A 7,371-nucleotide genomic window follows, 5' to 3' on the forward strand; every position below is an offset into this window, starting at 1 on the left:
CACTCCCTCAGCACTGGCCCTCCGACAGTGGGGTGCTGCAGTGCTGTCGCTGTATCTGTTAGCTCGAGACTGAGATGCCGCTTCTTTCGATGTTTGGAGATAAGCCTTGATCCTAAACGACATTTACGTGATGGACCCCCCCCACCCCCCGCGACTCTTTCGGAACCTGCCAGACGTGTGTATTTCCGAACTCACTAGCGCCGGTGAGGGGGGTGGTCCGGGGTTCAGCCCCTCGGTACCGCTCCCTGCGTCCTCTCCCTCGTCCCTCGTGCTCGAAATGGTCTCTCACCGTCAAAGGGTGGCTCTGTCCTGTGCGTTTTGCTGCGACAGGGAGTGCGACCCACTTGCAAACCAGCGTTGTCATCGACAGTTCTGTCCAGTCATTCAGGAGGATTATTCGGACCCCTCCCGCCCCCACCTCCCGCCAACTCCCCATTTTAATAAGATTCATCGGGCTGTTTAATAATAAATATTGAGGTATGAGCGAGTTGCCTTTTGACAGCTGAGGAGCGGTCTGTCTTCCTTTAAATGCTAAATCCCTTAAAGGGACCGAGCTTCTCATCTGACCAAGACAAACAAATCACATAGAACATAGCACAGTACAGGCGCTTCGGACCACGATGTAGTGCCAACCTGTTATCCTACTCTACCCTGGATATCCTACATTTTACTATCCTCCATGTGCCTATCCAAGAGTTGCTTAAAAGTCTCTAAAGTATCTGACTCCACTACCACTGCTGGCAGCGCATTCCACACGCCCACCACTCTCTGTGTGAAGAACCTACCTCTGACATCTCCCCTATACCTTCCTCCAATCACCTTAATATATGCCCCCTCGTAATAGTCATTTCCTCCCTGGGAAAAAGTCTCTGGCTATCCACTCTATCTATGCCTCTCATCGTCTTGTACACAAAATTTCTTGCATTCAGCTCTTTATTATTTACACACAGGCCTGGGACTGACTGTACTCAGTGCTGACACTGGATATAAATTGTGGAGGGACACACTGTCCGGGTCATGTAGAGGGGGCTCTACACTGTATCTAACCCCGTGCTGTTCCTGTCCCGGGGAGTGTTTGATGGGGGGACAGTGTAGAGGGAGCTTTACTCTGTATCTAACCCCGTGCTGTCCCTGTCCTGGGAATGTGTGATGGGGGACAGTGTAGAGGGAGCTTTACTCTGTATCTAACCCCGTGCTGTCCCTGTCCCTGGGAGTGTTTGATGGGGGACAGTGTAGAGGGAGCTTTACTCTATCTAACCCCGTGCTGTCCCTGTCCGGGGAGCGCTCGATGCTGACACTGGGTATAAAGTGAATGAGAGGCTGCACGGAACATTTTAATTCAAAATGCAAGGAACACTATTGTCTGCAGACTCAAGGATATCAACAAGATTGACAAATTGGCCAGTGGAGGGTCAGCCCTGTCGGAGGGTCAGTGCTGAGGGAGCGGGCACTGTCGGAGGGTCAGTGCTGAGGGAGTGGGCACTGTAGGAGGATCAGTGCTGAGGGAGCGGGCACTGTCAGAGGGTCAGTGCTGAGGGAGTGCTGCACTGTCGGAGGGTCAGTGCTGAGGGAGTGGGCACTGTCGGAGGGTCAGTGCTGAGGGAGCGCCGCACTGTCGGAGGGTCAGGACTGAGGGAGCGCCGCACTGTCATTGATTCTGTTCTCTGAGATGTTCTCTCACACATCGTTGGACTAATACAGGAGTGGGAGCGGAGTGAGTGTTAATTTGGAGAGTGTCGGTGTCCTGGGTGTTGAGGCGAAATGTGAGTCCGTTGGAGTGAATTCCATCTTCTCCCCACTTTCTGTGTTAAGTGGTTTCTCCTGCACTGGTGATTTCAGTTGAACATGACTGGCTTATTGTCGAACGCTGTGAGAAGGAATCGACTGCTTTAAACCAAGGAGACCATCGCTCAGAATTGGCAACAGTTTGAACGTTATGTTTCGTGGTGTACATTGAGTAAACATGTCCATTCCTGCCAATCCCTGGAGTATTGAGACTGGAAGCAGCTCCTCAACTGATTGGTTCTAAACGGAGCTTAAACTGCTTGAGAACAACATTCTGATTGTCTCCTGCCCCGTTGGCCTCTTCTTGTGAGGGGTCGACTCTCACCAGGCTGCGAATTTGAAGCATCGGACTACCTTTGTGCGTTCCTTTCTCTGCTCCGAGGCTTTTCAGAAAATCTCCAGTGACGGTGCCCCAAGTTTCGTTTGCTTCCCCTGCAAATCCTCTCTGCCGCAGAGACACTGAACGGATAACTTCTCCAACTGCAGGTGCAAAACAGCATTGATGCGCAAAATAACTTGCCTCAACCACGAAGAACTGAAAGGAATTTTAAGAAACCCCAAAAAAACCCCGTTTCATCGAATCCTGTGCTTCAGGGTGTTGCTATTAAACTAGGATTCCCTTCTTCTCGTACATTTTTCCCTCAATATTCACGTCCTGCCCGTCTTTGTGTATCTGTCTGTTTGTAAAAGAGGAAAATTAGAAGGGATAGAGTTAAATTATAGAGGGATAGGCGTTAAAACATAGAACAGTACAGTACAGGCCCTTCGGCCCACAATGTTGTGCCGACCTATTATCCTACTCTAAGATCAGTCTAGCCTGCATACCCTACATTTTACTACCATCCATGTGCCTAACCAAGAGTCGCTTAAACGTCCCTAATGTGTCTGACAATTAGCAATTCCTATTTTTTCATGGCCATGGATTGGACACCATTTGTTCAGACTGAACAGTTATTTCAATGTGAAGCACAGAAATTCTATATTTTGTCATGGTAAAAAGACTCAAAAATGGCCTGACATCAGGCAAGTTAAGGATTAAATAAGTTTGAAAGAAATGGGTTATAAAGCTGCCAGAAATAGCAATATACCTGAGGACTGGGAGCTTTATAGATGACGGCAGAGGAAGATTGAGAAACCGATAAGAAAAGGATATGAATACAAACTCAGATCTGCAAATGGTAAATCGTGTTTTACAAACTTATTGGACCTTTTTTGGAGGATGTTACTTATAAAAGTGAATCAGTAGATGCTGGATGTAATATTTGCAGAAGGTTTATGATACAGCTCCTCAAAGGAGACTGGTTATAAAGAGAAACCACATGGGATAGGGGTAACGTACTGGCATGGATCAGTGATGGGGGAACAGACCGAAAGCAGTGAGGACAGATAAATGGATCATTCTCACACTGACAGACTGTGTCTGGTGGAGTCCCACAAGGATTAATACTTGGACCCAAGCTCATCACAATATGTCCCAGTGTTTCAGAAAAGGGATGATAATGAGATGTTTCCGAATTTGCAGATGATACAAAGCTAAGTGGGAATGTGTGTGTGTGAGTTTGTGTGTGTATCTGTCTGCGAGTGTGTGTCTGTGTGTGTGTGAGTGAGAGTGCGCGTGCGTAACTGTGTGTGGCTGTGAGAGTGTGTGTGTCTGTCTGTGAGTGTGTCTGTGTGTGACCGTGAGAGTATGTGTGTGTCTATGTGTGTGTGAACGTGAGAGCGTGAGTGTGTGTCTGTATGTGTCTGTGTGTATGTGTGTAGTGTGTGTCTGTGTGAGTGTGTGTGTCAGTGAGTGTGTGTGTGAGTGTGTGTGTGTGTGTGAGAGAGAGAGAGAATGTGCGTGAGAGAATGTGTGTGAGAGAGAGTGTCAGTGAGTGAGAGTATGTGTGTGTCAGTGAGAGTGTGTGAGTGAGTGTGAGGGAGAGTGTGTGTATGTGAGTGTGTGTGAGTGATTGTGTGTAAGTGTGTGAGTGTAGTGAGTGTGCGTGTGAGAGTGATTGTGAGTGTGTGTGTGTGAGTGAGAGAGAGAGAGAATGTGCATGAGAGAATGTGTGTGAGAGAGTGTGTGTGTGTGAGAGAGAGAGTGTGTGTGAGAGAGAGTGTGTGTGTGAGAAGAGAGTGTGTGTGTGAGAAGAGACTGTGCGTGTGAGAAGAGAGTGTGCGTGTGAGAAGAGTGTGTGTGTGAGAAGAGAGTGTGTGTGTGAGGAGAGAGTGTGTGTGTGAGAAGAGTGTGTGTATGTGAGAGAGTGTGTGAGAGAGAGTGTGTGTGTGTGTGTGAGAGGGAGAGTGTGTGTGTGTGAGAGTGTGTGTGTGTGAGAGAGAGTGTGTGTGTGTGTGAGAGAGAGAGTGTGTGTGTGAGAGAGTGTGTGTATGTGAGTGTGAGATAGTGTGTGTGTGAGAGAGTGTGTGCGAGAGTGTGTGTGTGTGTGAGTGTGTGTGTGTGTGTGTGTGTGAGAGAGAGAGTGTGTGTGTATGTGAGTGTGAGATAGTGTGTGTGAGTGTGAGAGTGTGTGTGTGTGTGAGAGAGAGAGTGTGAGGAAGATGTAAAACAATTCCACAGGGATTTGGACAGACATTGAGAATGGGCCAAGAACACGGCAGATGGAATATAAGGTGGAAAAATGGGATGGGGGTTCTCCACTTTGGAAAGAGAGGTGGATGTACAGAGTATTTCCGGAGGTTGGAAAGGGGCACGGGGAATGTTGGGTGTGTTTGCCAACGTGTATCTGAAGGTGAAGACGCTAATGCTGCCAGCTATTGGGAAGGCACATGGGAGTGTGCACCTTTACTGAGAGAGGGTGTGGATACGGGAGAGATGAGGTCTTGCTTCAGTCGTACAGGAGCTGGGTTGGATACCATCTGGAGATCTGTGTTCTCCTGGTCTCCAGGATACCATCTGCACAGAGGGTGCAGCAAGCCTCTAGCAGAGCCGTTCCCCGGCTGGTCGGACTGTCCCATGGAGAGAGAGAGAGAGACGGGGCAGACTGTATTCCCGAGAGTTTAGAAGAACGAGAGGCGATCTCAGCGAATCTTAGAGAAGCGCAGGCAGGGTAGGGGCCGGGATGAAGTTTCGCCTGGTTGAGGTGTGCAGAACCAGGGGCACAATTTAAAAATAAAAACAGGAGCCGCGGACATCTGGGAAGAGAATGTTTTTATTTAATCAGACGCTTGCAGACCTTTGGAATTTCCCTACCACAGAGGACTGTGGAAGCTCAGTGTCTGAGGAGACCAAAGGCAGTGATAGATAGATTTCTGATTAGCAGGGGGAGTGTAGGGTTATGGGGATGGGGTGGGGGATTGAAGGGTTCGATCAGCTGTGATTGGACTGAATGGTAGAGTATTTGGAAGGGCTGAATGGACTACTCATCTTCCTAGGTTTCATCAGATGGCTTTATGAGTGATTTTATTTTTAATCAGCAAGGTTTGCCATGCAGTTGAATTGGATAATTTCAAAAAAATCATTTCACGTTAGGAAGGGTGTGGGAATAGTGGGATTTAATAAGTAGGTCACTGCCCCAGTGAGATAGCACATGGCATTGATGTCCCCATGAGACCTGCTACCCCCGCAGAACGAGAAATATTTGCTTTGTGTGTAATCCTGTCAAACTGCGAAAAAAACACCTGAATCAACTTAGCCCTCAGCTTTTACATTAACCAGGACTGTACACACTGATTTCCAGCATGATACAGAGACTGGAACTGTACACAGTGACTCCCGGTGTGATACAGAGACCAGGACTGTACACAGTGACTCCCAGTGTGATACAGTGACAGGAACTGTATACAGTGACTCCCGGTGTGATACAGAGACCAGGACTGTACACAGTGACTCCCAGTGTGATACAGAGACAGGAACTGTATACAGTGACTCCCGGTGTGATACAGAGACCGGGAACTGTACACAGTGACTCCCAGTGTGATACAGAGACCGGGACTGTACACAGTGACTCCCAGTGTGATACAGAGACAGGGACTGTACACAGTGACTCCCAGTGTGATACAGAGACAGGAACTGTACACAGTGACTCCCAGTGTGATACAGAGACCGGAACTGTATACAGTGACTCCCAGTGTGATACAGAGACCGGGACTGTACACAGTGACTCCCAGTGTAATACAGAGACAGGAACTGTACACAGTGACTCCCAGTGTGATACAGAGACCGGGACTTTACACAGTGACTCCCAGTGTGATACAGAGACAGTGACTCCCAGTGTGATACAGAGACAGTGACTGTACACAGTGACTCCCAGTGTGATACAGAGACCGGAAGTGTGTGAAGTTCTTTCAGAGATACCCTTCCTATTTCCCGTGTGGAGATGTAGTGCTGAGCAGGCGTCCTGATGGAATTGGCACATTTTGCTCCTGTCTCGTTTGAGATGTTTCAGCGATGGGGATTAATGGCCCTGTCAGATCTCACTGACAACCTCCTCTCCTTTCGCTTATTAGCAGCAGAGGACACTGAAGTGGGGTGGGGGGGGTGGTGAAATTTATCGATCGCAGTGGGGAGGGGGGAAATGTGGATACAACAGCAGAATGATGAATGAGTTGGGATCCCAGCGGATAGCAAAGGGAGCTAACAAGCAGGGAGGGCAAGAAGCAGGGCAGGGGGGGAGAAATAGTGTCAGGATTAGGCTCTAGCTGGGCCCCCATCCCTGGCTTTGTTAATCCATCTTCAAGGTACAGGAAGAGTGAGACAGAGAGAGAAAGAGAGAGAGAGGGCAGACAGAAAGAGAGAGACAGAGACAGTGAGAGAGAGAGAGAGGGGGGCAGACAGAGAGAGAGACAGAGACAGACAGACAGACAGAGAGAAAGAGAGACAGAGAGACAGACAGAGAGAGAGAGAGAAACAGAGACAGAAAGACAGACAGAGAGAGAGGGAGAAACATAGACAGAGAGAGAGAGAGAGAGAGAGAAACAGAGAGACAGACAGACAGACAGTGGGTGGACAGTGGGAGCCTTTTTCCTCGGATGGTGATGGCTAGCACGAGGGGACATAGCTTTAAATTGAGGGGTGATGGATATAGGACAGATGTCAGAGGTAGGTTCTTTACTCAGAGAGTAGTACGGGCGTGGAATGCCCTGCCTGCAAAAGTAGTAGACTCGCCCACTTTAAGGGCATTTAAATGGTCATTGTATAAACATATGGATGATAATAGAATAGTTTAGGTTAGATGGGCTTCAGATTGTTGCGCCGACCTGTGAAACCATCGAGGGCCAAAGGGCCTGCACTGCGCTGTAATGTTCCATGTTCTATGACAGAGAGGGAGAGAGACAGACAGAGAGGGGGGAGGGAGGGAGAGACAGACAGAGAGGGGGAGAGAGAGAGACAGACAGAGAGGGAGAGAGAGAGACAGACAGACAGAGACAGACAGAGACTGAGAGAGACAGACAGAGAGGGAGAGGGAGGGAGAGAGAGCAAGAGAGAGAGAGACAGACAGAGAGGGAGAGGGAGGGAGAGAGAGAGCGAGAGAGAGAGACAGACAGAGAGGGAGAGGGAGGGAGAGAGAGAGCGAGAGAGAGAGAGACAGGCAGAGAGGGGGGGGAGAGAGAGAGACAGCGAGAGAGAGAGAGACAGGCAGAGAG

The sequence above is a fragment of the Rhincodon typus genome, unplaced genomic scaffold, assembly GCF_021869965.1.
Source record: "Rhincodon typus isolate 14 unplaced genomic scaffold, sRhiTyp1.1 hic_rhity00000411, whole genome shotgun sequence".
Lineage (NCBI taxonomy): Eukaryota > Metazoa > Chordata > Chondrichthyes > Orectolobiformes > Rhincodontidae > Rhincodon > Rhincodon typus.